The 18,291-nt window shown below is 40.2% G+C and overlaps 1 long non-coding RNA gene across 1 annotated transcript in view; it reads left to right on the plus strand.

Annotated features, from left to right (window-relative positions):
* The window catches only part of LOC137547014 (uncharacterized), a 90,219-nt gene that overhangs the window by 38,398 nt on the left and 33,530 nt on the right, over window positions 1-18,291 (plus strand). The gene's annotated exons all lie outside the window — the stretch shown is intronic.

Genomic DNA, 18,291 nt, shown 5'->3' on the forward strand with positions numbered 1-18,291 from the left:
AGCTGCAATATGGCTGCATAAAGATCCCAAGCATATTTTCTGATTTTTTAACTTTTTTTTTAATGTTCAGAGGGAGGGAAATAAAAAAAAACGATGTGAGGTCCCCCCTACTGAGCCTTTTTAACCCCTTGTTCCCCATGCAGGCTGGGATAGCCAGAATGCGGAGCCCCAACTGAGTGGAGCTTCGCACCCTGAGCTATATCAGCCCACATGGCCCATCCCCAAGCCTTCCCCTCCCCCCGAAGCCCTTGTCCAATCCATGGACAAGGGGCTCTTCCCCATCTCCAGTGTTCCAGGAGGAGGTGGGGGTCGCTTACTTCCTGGAGGGGTTCATGGTGGCATCTGGGAGTCCCCTTTAATAAGGAGACCCCCAGATGTCCGCCCCCTCCCAGGAGAAATGAGTATAGAGGTACAAAGTACCCCTTACCCATTTCCATAAAGGGGTAAATGAAATAAAAACACAACAATGAGAAAAGTCCTTTATTGTTCTTAATTAACCAGAAATACTAACCTGCAGCTTTTAAAAAAAGTTCCCATGCCAATATCTTTGGAAAAAGTCCCTGTCCACATCCCCTCCAAATTTGGTATTTTTAGCATGTAAATGGGCTTTGCTATTAACCGTTAAAGTTGGCACCGGCGGCCACTCGCCTTTCGTTAAAGTCTATGGGAAAAATGCGAACGCAAACTTTTTCACCAAAAAATTGTGTTCTACATGAACGGCGAACAGGCCTTTTTTCGCAGAATGCCGCTCGCCAGCTAACTGTTCGGGCCATCGCTATAGAGTGTGTATCCACAAGCCAGGTGACAGTGACTCCAGAGGGCAGCTCACATGCCAGCTGCAAACACAGAGCTCTATGTTTCAACCATGTGGGTTGCGAGGTGCAGTCAGTTCTACCTCCTCCCTGCCTGCATGTTTTAACCAATCACCTGGTCTTTGTCAAGGCAACAGGAAGTAGGCATACCCACAGGGGAGGGGACATTTCAATACTGGCATTCCTGATGTCAGCAAATCAAACACTATGAATGAACTGAGCTCATGCAAATTAGCTGTTCACTTTATGCTAAACTTTGCATAAAGCATATTTGCAACAATTTTTAGGCAGGTACACACGGCAGCCATTTTATAGCTGTTTGTTTGGAAAATCTTGTAACTGCATGTGATTTTTGGCATTTAAAGTGGATCCGAGATGAACTTTTACTCCTTGCATAATTGGTGATCCTTACATATAGTTTATAGGGCATTCCTCAAGCCAAATACTTGTTTTGTTTTGTTTTAATACCCTAATTTCCTATAAACTAAACAGACCACACCCACAGCTTCTCCAGAGTGCCTTGGCACTTGCAAGGGATTGTGGGATTTCAGTCTGGGCAGGTGAAAAAGGTGTTACTAGCTATAGATTTCAGAGGCAGAGTTTTCACAATCTGAGAGCTGCAGTGCAGATACAGATCAGTTGTCTGTGTAATGGAGGAGATAAGAGTGGAGTTTTCACAGAATATGCAGATTAGCATGCCTAGATACAGATAAGCTTGCCTGTGTGTGTAATTGAGTATAGTGACAAGCAGAAAACATGTCTGCTCCCATTGTATCACAGGAAAAAATATTAATATACTGTTGAAGCTGTTTGAAGATAGATTTGCTGTGTAAACTATCTAAACTTTAGATAAGATATATAGACAAGTCACTTGTTATATTTAGTTTTTCATCTCGGATCCGCTTTAAGCAATAAAAAAAAAACTCTGCGTAAAATACATATTTCATCTTGCCCCTTGATCCCCTCCACCATGCCACTGTCCAGGTTTTTGTACAGTTTGTACACCTCTTTTAAAGAAACTCTGCAGAGATGCCCCGAAAGTTTTTGATGTTTGCGCTGCCATATAAAGTCAATGGGGCTTGCCATGAATTTCCATTTCCTAAATTCTTGCGGTAAAATTCGCAAATGCATTTGCGAATGTAAATCGCAATGTTTGGCCATCACTAGAGATAACTCCGGAGACAAAGTAAATTGAATTAGACCCAAGGAGAGAGAATTCATTAGATACATTCTGGGAATTAATCCTTAAATGTGGCAATGTCAGTCAGTTTACAAGTCACATCCCTAATCTAATCCTTTTCCTGCTTAGAATCTTCCTGTAATGTGACAGGCATTAAATGGTCAACAAATTAAACTTGATGAGCTTCATGTCCTGATAGCTGCACCATTACATATGCTGTACAGTAGGCTCCCAGTTTTCAACAGAAAATATCCTACCAATCTCTTTTTTTCATGTCTCAATAAAATAAGATCTGTCTGAGTTTTACATTTTTTTCATCCTTTCTATATAATTTAGCTAAAAGAGATCAAGGGAATAGATCTCCCATGATAAAGTTTTCCACTTCTGTTAATGGGCAGAGGGAATTTGTTGGGGACTGATTAAGTGGAGAGACAACATGTTGTATCCAATTTGCTCTCTGTATACAGCATGCATCATCTGTCCATTCTACATTTATTTCACTTAGGTTATACTTTTTATTTCTACTTCACTGACAACGTGAATCAATCTTACTTCCCCTCTAACTGCCCAATCTTTATAGCCAGAGTCTAATTTGCTTGGGGGAAATGCAGAATTATTGATTGTTGATATTAAAATGGATTTAACTTAGGAGATAATACCTCTATTGACTAGATGCTTATAAACTTTTGATGTGGTTATAATACATGGTTGTGGTGTATTGGGGTTTTATTTTATATTAATAGCAACTAAGGCAAAACAACAGCACTAACCTGCTATAAATGACAGGGAATGATGGTACTGGACTGAAAACAGTTGTTTTGCATTCTCAATATCGCTTGGTAACAGCTAAAACGGTATAACACGAGGTGTGGAAAACTCAGAATATAAATGTTTCCTAGAACTGGTTAACCTCATCACCCTGTCCCTGACCCCTGACACGCTCCGTACTATATATATATATATATATATATATATATATATATACAGGTCCTTCTGAAAAAATTTGCATATGTGATAAAGTTCATTTTTTTCTGTAATGTGCTGATAAACATTAGAATGTCATATATTTTAGATTCATTACACACAACTGAAGTAGTTCAAGCCTTTTATTGTTTTAATATTGATGATTTTCAAGATCCCAGACTGGTTCATTACTCAAAGCCGCAATCATGGGTAAGACTGCCGACCTGACTGCTGTCCAGAAGGCCATCATTGACATCCTCAAGCAAGAGGGTAAGACACAGAAATACATTTCTGAACGAATAGGCTGTTCCCAGAGTGCTGTATCAAGGCACCTCAGTGGGAAGTCTGTGGGAAGGAAAAGGTGTGGCAGAAAATGCTGCACAACGAGAAGAGGTGACCGGACCCTGAGGAAGATTGTGGAGAAGGACCGATTCCAGACTTTGGGAAACCTGCGGAAGCAGTGGACTGAGTCTGGAGTAGAAACATCCAGAGCTACCGTGTACAGGCGTGTGCAAGAAATGGGCTACAGGTGTTGCATTCCCCAGGTCAAGCCACTTTTGAAACCGAAACAGCGGCAGAAGCGCCTGACCTAGGCTACAGAGAAGAAGCAGCACTGGACTGTTGCTCAGTAGTCCAAAGTACTTTTTTCGGATGAAAGCAACTTTTGCATGTCATTCGGAAATCAAGGTGCCAGAGTCTGGAGGAAGACTGGGGAGAGGGAAATGCCAAAATGCCTGAAGTCCAGTGTCAAATACCCACAGTCAGTGATGGTCTGGGGTGCCATGTCAGCTGCTGGTGTTGGTCCACTGTGTTTTATCAAGGGCAGGGTCAATGCAGCTAGCTATCAGGAGATTTTGGAGCACTTCATGCTTCCATCTGCTGAAAAGCTTTATGGAGATGAAGATTTCATTTTTCAGCACGACCTGGCACCTGCTCACAGTGCCAAAACCACTGGTAAATGGTTTACTGACCATGGTATTACTGTGCTCAATTGGCCTGCCAACTCTCCTGACCTGAACCCCATAGAGAATATGTGGGATATTGTGATATTGTGATTATATATATATAACCCTAACACACAATTACTCAGTTTAAACCTATTCATTTTTTTTTGTCCTTGTAGCACAGAATTAATGATATACCTTGTCACATGTTTTTTAAATCAGGTGTAAAACTCATCATCATTTTTTTTTTATTGCTAATCCTTATTGTAAGAAACAGTGTTGACATTAAAGTTACTGGACAAGACAAGCTGCCATTTAGACTTGATGCCAGCACTGCCTGCAATATACTTTATGCAGTTCTTTCTAAGTGATGATAAATTACATTTTCAATAGAAATGTCCTGTTACATTAGTCAAAATTGTAATTACATAGAATATATAAGAAAAGATAAAATATGAAATATTTTGCTCTAGACTTTATACATTTAAGTGATTTTGCAGTATATAGCCCTTTTTTTTAATCATATGGTAATGAAACAATTACAAAATTAAGCACTCGTCTCATATTATCCAATAAGTTTTCAATTTATATAAAAGATCTCTATTGGTAAAATTAATATCAGGGATAAAAGGTAATGTTGCCAAAGGCCATTGAATGTTTCCAGAAATAATTTTCTGCTTATCAGTAATTAGGAAATAATGAATTTTGATTAAACCTACTAAACCTATTTTTAAGGGCACTAATTTTATCTGTTCCACTCTATGTTCTAAAGGGAATATACTAGATAATAATATTCTGAAAATACATTTTGGTTGATTTAAACTTTAAATCAGCTTAACATGAAAGGTATTACTTGTGTACAATTAAGAATATATATATATATATATATATATATATATATATATATATATATATATATATATATATATATACACCAATGGGTGAGCTGCACAAACTAAATTTTATGCAATTCTATGCAAAGCATGCACACAGCACTGGTCGTCCCCAGACTCCATAAGAAATATATAAATACAGAGGGGCTGCAGCACACAACAGGAAAACAGTGACAGGGGCTCTTGGTTACGCTTTAATGCGCTTAAGCTCACCAACTGCGCCAAAGTGTCCCCAATCTGGTGAGTCCTACCCAAGAGTCAACTAAATTGGAAAACGGAATTTGGTAGCTAGTGAAAGGTGAGGTGTTTTTAATTTCCTTTTTCCCATTTAGTCGACTCTTGGGTTTTTGGATTAGTTCCCACTAGACTGCTTATAAAAACTGGCATTTTGCATGGTAGAGTAGGACTCACCAGATTGGGGACACTTTGGCACAGTTGGTGAGCTTAAGCACGTTAAAGCGTAACCAAGAGCCCCTGTCACTGTTTTCCTGTTGTCTGCTACAGCCCCTCTGTATTTATATATTTCTTATGGAGTCTGGGGACTTCCAGTGCTGTGTGCATGCTTTTCATAGAATAATGCATAATATTGCTTAATATTAATATAAGAATGCATAAAATTTGGTTTGTGCTGCTCACCCATTGGTATTTATTTATAATTTTCCCCTGTGAGTCTGCATAACCACGCCCACCTCTAGCACAGTTAAGCAAATAAATGAGTGGATTGCACATGTTCAGAGAGTTTATTTGGTAGCTAGTGAAAGGTGAGGTGTTTTTAATTTCCTTTTTCCCATTTAGTTGACTCTTGGGTTTTTGGATTAGTTCCCACTAGACTGCTTATAAAAACGGGCATTTTGCATGGTAGAGTAGGACTCACCAGATTGGGGACACTTTGGCGCAGTTGGTGAGCTTAAATGCGTTAAAGCGTAACCAAGAGCCCCTGTTACTGTTTTCCTGTTGTGTGCTGCAGCCCCTCATTATTGTGGAAAAAAAATTCTCAGCTTTTATTTACATTTGAGCAAAAAGTGTCCAGTCCAAAATTATTCATAGCCTTCACAAACTGTCACAGTTTGGTTTGGGGGAAAATCCAAAGTCTTATACCATTCCAAATAGTCCAAGCTGTTCTAAAGCATCCTAATTACCTTGATTAATTGGGAACAGCTGTTTTAATCAACTCAACAGGTGGAATACAGCAGCTCTCTGCAGTTGGTTTGTGGACAGTCATGGCTAAGGGCCTATTTCCACTACACGCGGTTTCTGGATGCAGAAAACTGACTCCAATGAATGCCTATGGGAAATCTGCATCCGAAAAATTGTGGAAACAGGCACACAGGTATTCATTGGAAGAAGACTTTTGGTCTTCTGTGTTATGGTCAGATGAAAAAAAAATTGGATTGCTTGCTCACAATGCTGTCTCCTTCATTTGGAGTAAAAAAAAGGAGAAGCCTTCAACCCAAAGAAAACCCTCCCCACTGTCAAATATGGTGGTGGTAACCTAATGCTTTGGGGTTGTTTTTCAGCCAATGGACCAGGGAACCTAATCACAGTAAACCGCACCATGAAAAAAGAGCAATACATGAGGATTCTCAAAGACAACATCAGGCAGTCTGCAGAGAAACTTGGCCTTGGGCACCAGTGGACATTTCAGCATGACAATGACCAAAACACACAGCAAAAGTGGTGAAGAAATGGTTAGCAGACAACAACATTAATGTTTTGGAGTGGCCCAGCCAGAGTCCTGACTTGAATACAATTAGGAATCTGTGCAGGCCGGGAGCCAAAGATCAGGATGATGGCAAAATGACCCTCCAACCTGAAAGATTTGGAGCTCATTGCTAAAGGCGAATGGGCAAAAATACATTTGGAGACATGTAAAAAGCTGGTCTTGCAATAATAGAAAGCATTTTATTGCTGTAACAGCCAATAAAGGCTTATCTATTGATTATTGAGAAGGGTATGAATAATTTTGGACTAGACTCTTTTTGCCCAAATGTAAATAAAAGCGGAGAATTTTTTTCCACAATAATGCCTCTTGTACGCTGTCTTACTATCTTTTGGGAGACACCTATGTCATTTCCTGTCAAAAAATTACTCGCTGGTTGAATAAAAGAAAGTCAAAATTTGCCAGGGGTATGAATAATAATGGGCAACACTGTGCCTCTGCCTAAAATACAGGAACTTACATTTTTTTTGTTCAAAAACAGTGATTCTTAGTATTAGCTAAGTAGTTGCCTCTGTTTAAAACATACACTTTCTATATACATTAGTTAAAAAATATTTATTTTTGCTAGCATTTACTGTAGTAACCACATAAGCTAATGCTCTGTCAAGTTGATCCCTTATTCGGTTGATCCTAAGCTGCATAAGAATATGCCTATCTGCCTGTACAATATACTACACTCAAAGGGGATAGCTTATTACAGTATGGGCATGGGCAAGCCAATTGGTTGGAGCTGCAAGCTTAGGTCTAATCACGCAACCTTTAAAACACAAACTAAAAACAAAAAAGCTTGCGCTCACAAATTCAACAATGAGATACCTGGTGGGTGGTGCTAGGAGCGACATGACCATGTTTTGTTTCAGCAAGCATTCAAAATTAACTTTCTGTTTTTTCAAAGGCAGCTGTTTAGCTAATACTGATAGTCCCTGTTTTTGTAAAAAGCACTTAGACGGTTTCTGTTCTTCAGTCCTTGTTCTTATGGTTTTCTAAAACACAGTAGTGTGGAGGGTTACGGGTGCCATACATGGTCTATAAAGCCAACAGATATATTCCTGACTGGAGAGGGAACTATCTGATCAAATCCCTCCATACACTGTACACAAAATCTTTTAAAAATCTGTGTGCACTGCCTGCCAGATCTCCCCATCAATGTCCTCCCCCGCTCCCATTCCACAAGCCATGCAGTGTAGGTAAAAAATACAGTCACCTGTCCACCGGTGCTTCCTTTCATGTCTTCTTAATCTTGCTGCCGGCATTCCTCCCTGTCTCTTCTTTCCCAGAATACCTGTATCCCCTGTCTAAACGCTAGAGGCAAAGCACTAGAGACCATGTGGCATGTACCATTTGTGACCTCTAAAGGCTGGTAGTGTTTGACCTCTAGTGTTTACTCATGAAGCACAGGTGCTCCAGGAGAAAAGAGACAGAGAGGAAGTGCCAGCAGACAGGTGAGTGTAAGCTTTACTGCCTACACTGCAAGTCAGTCTTCCTGAAACCAAATGCCGCTAGCGATTTTCTCCTGACCTGCCACCATTCGAGCAGTATCTGCCATCCGGTGTGATCACTGATCGACCGAATCGAATAATTTCAAGCACAAAACGACTTATCCGGAATCCTTTGCAGCATACATTTCTTGTAGAGTCAATCAAAATATTAAATCGGTGAAATATTGTTGAAAAATAATCAAACAGTGTATGGTCACCTTAAACTTGATATGCTTGTAGTAGCAGTACTAATAGCTACATTAATGACATGTTGACAGAAGTTTGGATTATCACCGGGCTTACCTGATCATTTGAAAGTTTACAGAGATCTGTCTAATTATATTCTATATTCCACTTTTAATGTAAATATTCATTTGAATGCAAAATTGATGGTGTTTCTGTAGGTTTTCACACATTAGTAGAGTTGAGCCGAAATTTTCGTAATTTCGCATTACTATAATTACGCATGCGAAATTTGCGATTACGATGCGAAATTACGGTAGCGTAATTGCCATTAAAATCGTAATTGAAAATACCGTAAGCGTAATTTTCAACGCGTAATTTCGCGTTTCGTTCATACCGTAATTTCGCATTAAACCATAACGCTCCCATATAAAAAACGCCGCCAACTTTAAGGGTTAATAGCAAAGCCCCCTTAAATGCTAAGAGCCTCAAATTTGGAGAATATATTAAGGAGATCAGAAGGAATAAGAGGAAAACATTTTTTTTCAAAAAGACCTTATAGTTTTTCAGAAAATCGATGTTAAAGTTTCAAAAGAAAAATGTATACATTTAAAAACCCGCCGACTTTAACGGTTAATAGCAAAGCCTGCTTAAAGTTTAGGAACACCAAATTCCCAGGGTATATTAAGGGGATCAGTGGGAATAAGAGGAAATTTTTTTTTTTTCAAAAAGACCTTAGAGTTTTTGAGAAAATCGATTTTTAAGTTTCAAGGGGGAAAATGTCTTTCAAATGCGGAAAATGTCAGGTTTTTTTGCACAGGTAACAATAGTGTATTATTTTCATAGATTCCCCCAAGTGGGAAGAGTTTTACTTACTTCATTCTGAGTGTGGGAAATATAAAAAAAAAAACGACGTGGGGTCCCCCCTCCCAGACCTCTTTAAGCCCTTGTCCCCCATGCAGGCTGGGATAGCCAGAATGCGGAGCACCGTCCGCGTGGGGCTCTGCACCCTGACTATACCAGCCCGCATGGTCCATGGATTGGGGGGTCTCGGAAGGGGAGGGGCAGCCAAGCTTTCCCCTCCCCCTCCGAGCCCTTGTCCAATCCAATGACAAGGGGCTCTTTTCCACCTCCGATGGGCGGTGGAGGTGGAGGCCGCGATTTCCTGGGGGGGGGGGGGGTTCATGGTGGCATCTGGGAGTCCCCCTTTAAAAAGGGGTCCCCCAGATGCCCACCCCCCCTCCCAGGAGAAATGAGTATAGAGGTACTTGTACCCCTTACCCATTTCCTTTAAGAGTTAAAAGTAAATAAACACACAAACACTTAGAAAAAGTATTTTAATTGAACAAAAACCATAACCACGAAAAAGTCCTTTAATATTCTTAATTAACCATTAATACTTACCTGTCCCTTTAAATAAATGATCCCTCGCAATAGCCTTGGAAATGTTCTATCAGTTACAATGTAACAAAGTTACACCCGACGTCACTCGCCGCTCAGCCGCCGCATACACTTACGCGTCCGTGCAGGACGCTAAGTCCCCGCCGGCTCCCGCCGTCCACCCTGCCCACATCTGTCACCCACATGTCACCCACATGTGGGTGACATGTGGGTGACATGTGGGAGAGGCGGGGAGGGCAGCGGGAGTTGGCGGAACTTAGCGTCCTGCAGGGACCCGACAGAGCTCTGAGCTATATAGCTCAGAGCTCTCTAAGCATCTTTGTATTTGGGCTCCAAGGAGCCCCATTGGTCCTTAGCAGACCAATGGGGTTCCTTTAAATCAGAAGGAACCCCATTGGTCTGCTAAGGACCAATGGGGCTCCTTGGAGCCCAAATACAAAGATGCTTAGAGAGCTCTGAGCTATATAGCTCAGAGCTCTGTCGGGTCCGTGCAGGACGCTAAGTTCCGCCGGTTCCCGCTGCCCTCCCCGCCTCTCCCACATGTCACCCACATGTCACCCACATGTGGGTGACATGTGGGTGACAGATGTGGGTGGGGTGGACGGCGGGAGCCGGCGGGGACTTAGCGTCCTGCACGGACGCGTAAGTGTATGCGGCGGCTGAGTGGCAAGTGACTTCGGGTGCAGCGTAGTTACAATGTAACAAAGTTTTTACATTGTAATAACTTTGTTACATTGTAACTGATAGAACATTTCTGAGGCTATTGTGAGGGATCATTTATTTAAAGGGACAGGTAAGTATTAATGGTTAATTAAGAATATTAAAGGACTTTTTTTGTGGTTATGTTTTTTGTTCAGTTAAAATACTTTTTCTAAGTGTTTGTGTGTTTATTTACTTTTAACTCTTAAAGGAAATGGGTAAGGGGTACAAGTACCTCTATACTCATTTCTCCTGGGAGGGGGGGTGGGCATCTGGGGGACCCCTCTTTAAAGGGGACTCCCAGATGCCACCATGACCCCCCCAGGAAATCGCGGCCTCCACCTCCACCGCCCATCGGAGGTGGAGAAGAGCCCCTTGTCCTTGGATTGGACAAGGGCTCGGAGGGGGAGGGGAAAGCTTGGCTGCCCCTCCCCTTCCGAGACCCCCCAATCCATGGACCATGCGGGCTGGTATAGTCAGGGTGCGGAGCCCCACGCGGCCGGTGCTCCGCATTCTGGCTATCCCAGCCTGCATGGGGGACAAGGGGTTAAAGAGGTCTGGGAGGGGGGACCCCACGTCGTTTTTTTTTATATTTCCCACACTCAGAACGAAGTAAGTAAAACTCTTCCCACTTGGGGGAATCTATGAAAATAATACACTATTGTTACCTGTGCAAAAAAAACTGACATTTTCCGCATTTGAAAGACATTTCCCCCCTTGAAACTTAAAAATCGATTTTCTCAAAAACTATAAGGTCTTTTTGAAAAAAAAAATTTCCTCTTATTCCCACTGATCCCCTTAATATACCCTAGGAATTTGGTGTTCCTAAACTTTAAGCAGGCTTTGCTATTAATCGTTAAAGTCGGCGGGTTTTTAAATGTATACATTTTTCCTTTGAAACTTTAACATCGATTTTCTGAAAAACTATAAGGTCTTTTTGAAAAACATTTTTTAATCTTATTCCTTCTGATCTCCTTAATATATTCTCCAAATTTGAGGCTCTTAGCATTTAAGGGGGCTTTGCTATTAACCCTTAAAGTCGGCGGCTACCTAACATTGATCCATGCGTCAACTTTTCCGCTTGGGAGCATGGCCATACGCATTAATTTCGTAATACCCACTGTAATGCGAAAATTACGCTTACGCGAAATTTCGCGAAATCCTTCTTCATTACGATTATGTACTTACGGCCATAATCGTAATTACACTAATTACGCGAAATTTCGCGAAATCGTAAATACGTCATTACGCTCATCTCTACACATTAGAAATCAAAGTTTATGCCAAAGAGGATTAGTTAATAAGAATATAACAATATTGGAAGTTTCAATTTGGTCTAAAAATGCTCCTTTTCACAGCACTTTTAAAACCTCCTGGAATTAAACATTTATGGGTTCATGAGATGTTAGATGAAAATTTAACAATGATGGAACCTAATATGTAAAGCAGAAACATTTTTATTTTATAATGCATGAAGTGAGCTGCAGAGGCTTTTTATTCACTACCATAGTTAGGTACAGTTTACCTAAAAATCCAGCTGTTCACCCAGAATGCTACATTACTTACTGTCAAACCAAATAGGTCATTTCATTCTTTGCCCTTTGAAATATCTGAAAACTTTGAGTAAGTTTCAGACTAAGTAAAGCAACAATCCATTTTCCTGAGATACATGGAAAAAAATGAGATGTGTGCCCATGTCAGAAATGCTTCGCTCAGTGGCTAAGTGGCAGCCACTCTTGCCTTCTGGCATTAAAGTACACCTGATCAGAGCTACCTAAGGTAAGAATAGAGGTATGTCCATGCTGCATCCACATACCGCTGTGTGTTTTCCGTTTCTCTCCTCATTCTCCCCGGTCCCCGTTAGTGAGGAGCAAAAATTTCACATAATCGTAGCTTTGCATCGTAATTTGCAATTCCGATGCAAAATGGTAATGCAACCATTTCAAGAAAAAATGTAATTGATTTCCTAAACCGTAATAAGGAACCATAGTTTTGCAATTACGGGTAATTTCGCGTAATCTCGTGCCAATTTTAGGGGTTAATAGCAAAGCTCCCATATGTAAAAGTATCAATTGCGCTCCCCTTCTATCCCTCTCCCCTCTATTGTCTAGGCCTGCTGCAACTCAAATTGATGCTACATGCACATCCTTATAGAGTCAAAATTTTGCAAAAAAGAGTGCGCTACCCCTTTAAAAATATAAAAATAAGTCCCAAAACCGTTCCTACTGTAAAAAGTCCTTAAAATAGGTCAATCAGGATCCAAATCTCCAGGTACTCCAAAGGCTTGATTAATCAATGTAGGACTCCGCACATGCCAAAGAAGAAAACATAAAGAACCATAGTGCGATCTGTTTATAAAATTATTGTACAGGGACCATCACCCTATGGGACCCAATCCGTGCAATTTCTACCGGGGGGGCACCTCTATCACCACAGGTGGTAGCCAACAAATGGCACGCTCACCTTTATTAAGAGGCTGCCCAGCCCCACAGACAGCAACCACGTTTATGTAATTATCCGGCTCCTCTCCTCTCCCATACATGCTAATGTCACCAAAATTGCTACGTATGTTAAGGAGAATAGTGGTAAATTCAAAGAAAAATGTTTTTTAAACTCTGTAAAATCACATTTAGTTGAGTTTAAAAATAATTTTTTCTTTGAATTTTTAAAATGGATTTAAAAAATAAACTACGAGGTCTTTTTACAAACATTTTTTTACTTGTTTCCCCTATTCCGTTTAACATACGTAGCAATTTTGGTGATAATAGCATGTATGGGGGCTTTGGTATTAACCCCTAAAATAGGCACAAAATTATGCGTAATTTTTCCAAACTGTAATTACGTGTGGCTTAAGTCAAATTTTCAGTCAGGAAGGGGCAGGCTTGCTGCAATGTTCACTCCTATGACCCTCTTACTCCCTCCTCTACCTCACCCCATTCACTCCACTTAAAAGGAGGAAATAGGAGGGTGATAGGAGGGAACATCACAGCAAGTCTGCTTCTTCCTGTTCGAAAATTTGTCTTTAGGCAAAAGTAATATTTTTTTTCAAGGAGTGATTAACTGGGCGGGGGTTGGGGGGGGGGGTGGAAAGGAACTGACAACACACAGGGTTATGTGTGTCCACCATGAACAGCCTGGCAAAGCATAGGTAGCTTTGCCTAGGGTTGGGTATCTTTTTCAAAGTTCCTGGTAAAAATGTTGGCTGGGGCTAATCACAGGATCTAATAACAGTACAGTGCTTGGGATAATTAGCTCACTTGGTAACAGAAAAATAAGCTTAATGCTCATACACACCTACCAACAATCTGTCCAACATCTACCAGACTTGTCTGTAGGAAGATAAGTTGGGTGTGTGTACAGCTGACAAACAACCAGATGACCAACTGATAACAGGTTATTTGCCACCAGATCCAACCGGTGGATCAATCTGACCAATTATCAGGCAGGTTGGACTGTGTGTAAAAGTCTTTTGAACAACTTGATTGTTTTTGAATGCGGGCATTTTGTGAAGTTTGTCATTTAGCTTGCACGCAGAGTATTTAAGTGAGTAGGTTGTTTAGTTGGTTGGTGTGCGTGTGTGTATGTAAATGTTAGGTAAACAACTTGTTGTGGTGTTGGTCATGTTGTGCAGTTGGTTGTGCATTAAGATGGACGTGTGTATGAGCCTTTACTTGGAAAACTTTTTATTATTCTGTTCTTTTTTCTTTCTAATTCAATTATTGAATTTAGATATAGAAGGCATCATTAAACAAAAAAAAAATGTAAGCAGATGAGTGCTGCACTTTCGCCTGCTCTATCCCATACGAAAAGACCTATCACTAAACTCAGGTCGAGACTTTTTTGTACTAGATTTTTATTGTTTATAATAATTGTTTATTATTGTTTATTTTCTTAAACACATTCTAAAAAATCTTTTTCCCCCTAATCTTGTGTCCCCCTGGTATTGCCGGAATGAAGTTGTGTATAGCCTGAACAATACCAGTCTGCATGGTACAAAGGGGTTCTGTATGAGGAACACAGCTTTCTATCTCAAGGAACAAGTATACTTATTTCAGGTTGGTAATTACCCCAGAGATGTAGAGATAGAACCTAAAGGAGGTGGAGTAGTGACTTGTGTTGGAATCAAAAAGCTTCCTTTAATATGATGGGCTTTCAGATATAGACAAAGATACATCAGTACCCTTTATATATTCCTGAAAAGAGTTACAAGAGAAAAACACCAACACAGAAAGGCATTCTCGTAGTATCCCACACCATATTACTTCCTGGCTTCAGGCAGAGTAGGCCTCAACTCTAAACTGTTGCTGTGCCCTGCCTATCACTATCACATTGAACCAATAGACAGCGGTCTGGGAGAAAATCATTCATTTGATTGGCCTCTGCATGTATGATGATGTTATTGGATAGGGTACACAGTATCCAATAACAATAGTATTATTATTATTATTATTATTATTATTATTATTATTATTATTATTATGTAGCGCTGACACCTTCCACATAACTATACAAAAGTATATTGCCTTGTCACTTAAGTGGCCCTCAGAGGACTCACCAATGTATCCCTACCATAGTCATATGGCTATGTATCATAGTCTAGAGCCAATTTAGGGGAAGCCAATTAACTTAACTGCATATTTTAGGGTGTGAGAGAAAGCTAATGTGCCTGGATGACTGTGTGAAAGGCATGTGTGTCCTTAGACATTAATATCTGTTGTATGCCAGGTAGTTTACTTCTTAAGGATTGTCACCATAAAAATCAAATTTCAACAGCAACTGGTCTGAGTGTATTAAGTGATAAAGATGCTAATCTTGCATTCAAAACTTGCAAAACTTTTTCTACTGTTATGGTTTGGAGTTATCACATACCTTAGGAGCACTGGCCCTTTAATAGTCAGTGCCAAACAGTTGAATGCTGGGGGTTCTTTTTATCTATAAAATATTTCTGCTCTTCCATTTATTTCCCTGCCTAGCTGCTTATCTGAAGCACAATCCTGCTCACTTGTGTTTACAAGCAAGGCTGAGGTGACTCAGCGATTGGAGGAGAAAATAAAAAAAAAGAGTGCAGTTCCTAGTATACACCTCAGTGGGAGTGTCTGAAGACTCTAGGAGGAGGGCAGCTAATGAATACACAATGAGCAAGAGAAGGGAGGGGGGGAAACAAGAGTCAGGGAGGATATGATGTCAGCATTAGCTTGGCAAGATGGCCACTGCCTAGAATAGGATTTTCTGCTTTTCCTTTATAAAATTCACACGAATCATTACGTGGATAGCACAACACATCTGTTATGTAAGTAGAACTAGTATTTTTCTACTTATATAATGTGTTTTTACTTCTAGGTTAGCATGGGTGTCACTTGTTCTTTAAGGCCGGTTTTACACCTGGCTCATGCACTTGCAATGTGATGCTGCACCTTCATTGCATCACACCACAATACTCAAAATGCCTAACATAACACCCTGCATCAGAGTGCACCAACAGGGTCATGTGCACACTAGCGCTGATCCCCCCCACACCCCTTGCTGCCCCTTGCCCAACGACGTACTACTTGCTGGACAGGAAGTACATCAATGGGATTCCCATGTTTCCTATTCCTGTTGTTCCGTGCTTGCACGCCGCACTGTCATTGGCAGCATGTTTAAAAATATTGCATCGCCCATTGACTTACGTAACTCACCACGGAAGTCCGACCCCAACCCACTGTTGACTTTGCGGCAGCTCAACGGCAGCAAGACAGGGTAACACAATGCAAATTTCTAATGCAAGTATAAAAGGGGCCTCAAAATTAACTGTAAAAGGTCGTATAAACTATAATTAGGTCTGTGAAGCATGTCAGCTAAGGCTAGAGCTTCATGGGGGATCTTTATGACTCAAGATCAAGAGATTTAAAGGAACTCAATATTTTTAACTGCCTCATTTAAAATCTTTAAAGATAAATTTGAGTTTTGTTGAGAAAAACAAAATGCTTTTAGTTTAGTTGTATTCAAGGCTTCAAGGGAAATACCATCTAAGCTTACTTGATTTGTTTTTATTTTGCATATACAGTATGAACTGGCAGAGATAAGTATCAACGTTTGTTGCCAGTCAATGGATTAGTTCAGGTGTTTAAAGTGAGTAAGAAAGCCTTCTGCTCTGTGCCACTATATACTCCTGCAACAAGTTGTCTTGTGGTAACAGTACTCCAAACAGAGCACTGTCAACACGGTTTCATACATGGGGTTACTACCTGTTGTTGAAATTCTTAGCTGGCTACAAATTATAATTAAAAGATAAGTTTTAATTACAAGAAACAACAAACAGTTTAAGGAAGTACTGATCTATATTCATGGCAATCTTTAATGAAGGTGGAGTTTCTCTTTAGTTGCGAATAAAGTGAATGCTGACCAAGATTTAAATCTCTTGATATCCAGCAGGCAGTCTCACTGCGTAGTCCAAACCTTAGAGGCTGAAAAAAATCTCAGAGATAAAATCATTTCTTGGTGCAGCTGCAGAAGATTTTTGGGAGATTGGAGGAAATTAGTCTCATGGGCTTCATGAGCGGGATTAATTGCTTGAGATCAAGAGATTTGACTAATCTTAGGCATTTGTTTTGTTTGCAATATGCTGATTTTAAATGAGGCAGTTGAAAATAAAAGTTAAGTTAAATCTCTTGATCTTGAGTGATTAGATTGGCATGCTTAGCGTAGGTCTACGATGGGGAATTCTAATCACGCAAAGCTCAACTAAACCCAAACTTAAACAAGACAAATTCAAATAGCAATCATGTTGATAAATATAAACAGTGTACAGACGCAAAGTAGTGGATGAAATATCTTTTCAATAAGTTCTCGTCTGTGCATTACAGTTTACGTATTTGCCTCTGTAGATTTAGCTGGTGGATGGGTCAGTCAGGACTGACTGATTATGCTGTGCATTGGTCTAGGGAAGATGCAGCTGGACAGCTTGTAAAAGACTCAAGAATTTTTTCTAAGATGAGTACTGATTGTAATAAGCTCTCTCAAAGACTATAATTATTTTATTTTTGCCCATTTTCATTTATGTCTGGTATGGTTTTCCCTTAACCTTTGCTATATGTGCTTTTCTAGAAAGCACAGCAACATAATTAAGTGTGCATAAATCATGAAAATTGTACATAATTTAACTTTTTCTGCTGTTATGGTTTGGAGTTATCCCTAGTGCCAAACAGTGCCAAAAAGTTGAATGCTGGGAGTTCTTCTGAATGCTCGGAGTTCTTTTTATCTATAATATATTCCTCCTCTTCCATTTATTTCCCTGCCTAACTGATCACTTGTGTTTACAAGCAAGGCTGAGGTGACTCAGTGATTGGATGTGTAAATAAAAAAAAAGACTCTGGGAGGAGGGCAGCTAATGAATACACAATGGGCAAGAGAAGGGAGGGGGGGAAACAAGAGTCAGGGGGGATATGATGTCAGCATTAGCTTGGCAAGATGGCCACTGCCTAGAATAGGATTTTCTGCTTTTACTTTGTAAAATTCACAGGAATCATTACGTGGATAGCACAATACATCTGTTATGTAAGTAAAAGTAGTATTTATCTACTTATACATGTGTTTTTTATTTCTAGGTTAACATGGGTGTCGCTTGTTCTTTAAAGATCATCGATAAGTTTTCTTTGGCATTCCAAGGTCCTGACTTCCTTTTCCCTTAGGGACACTAATTGCATGATCTCCCTGTAACTGCGTGGGTTTCCTTCGAGTGCCCTGTAATTTCTCACAAAATGTAATGGTAGATTAATTGGCTTCTTCCCAAAATTGTCCCCGGAGTATGGTAAGGACATTATTATAAGTCCCTTTGAAGGACAATGAGTTATGTGACTGGCTCAGTGTTCTGTGAAAAGGTGTCAGCACTATATAGATGTATAAAATAAATCTAATACATTCTGTGTTTGTACATTATTGCAGATAAAATGTGCGCACAGCATTGCATACCATGGTGGAAAGACCATAATGGATGAACTGATCCATCATATTAGCTCAGTAACAACCCATTTTAATTA

This window comes from Hyperolius riggenbachi, chromosome 2, assembly GCF_040937935.1.
Source record: "Hyperolius riggenbachi isolate aHypRig1 chromosome 2, aHypRig1.pri, whole genome shotgun sequence".
NCBI lineage: Eukaryota > Metazoa > Chordata > Amphibia > Anura > Hyperoliidae > Hyperolius > Hyperolius riggenbachi.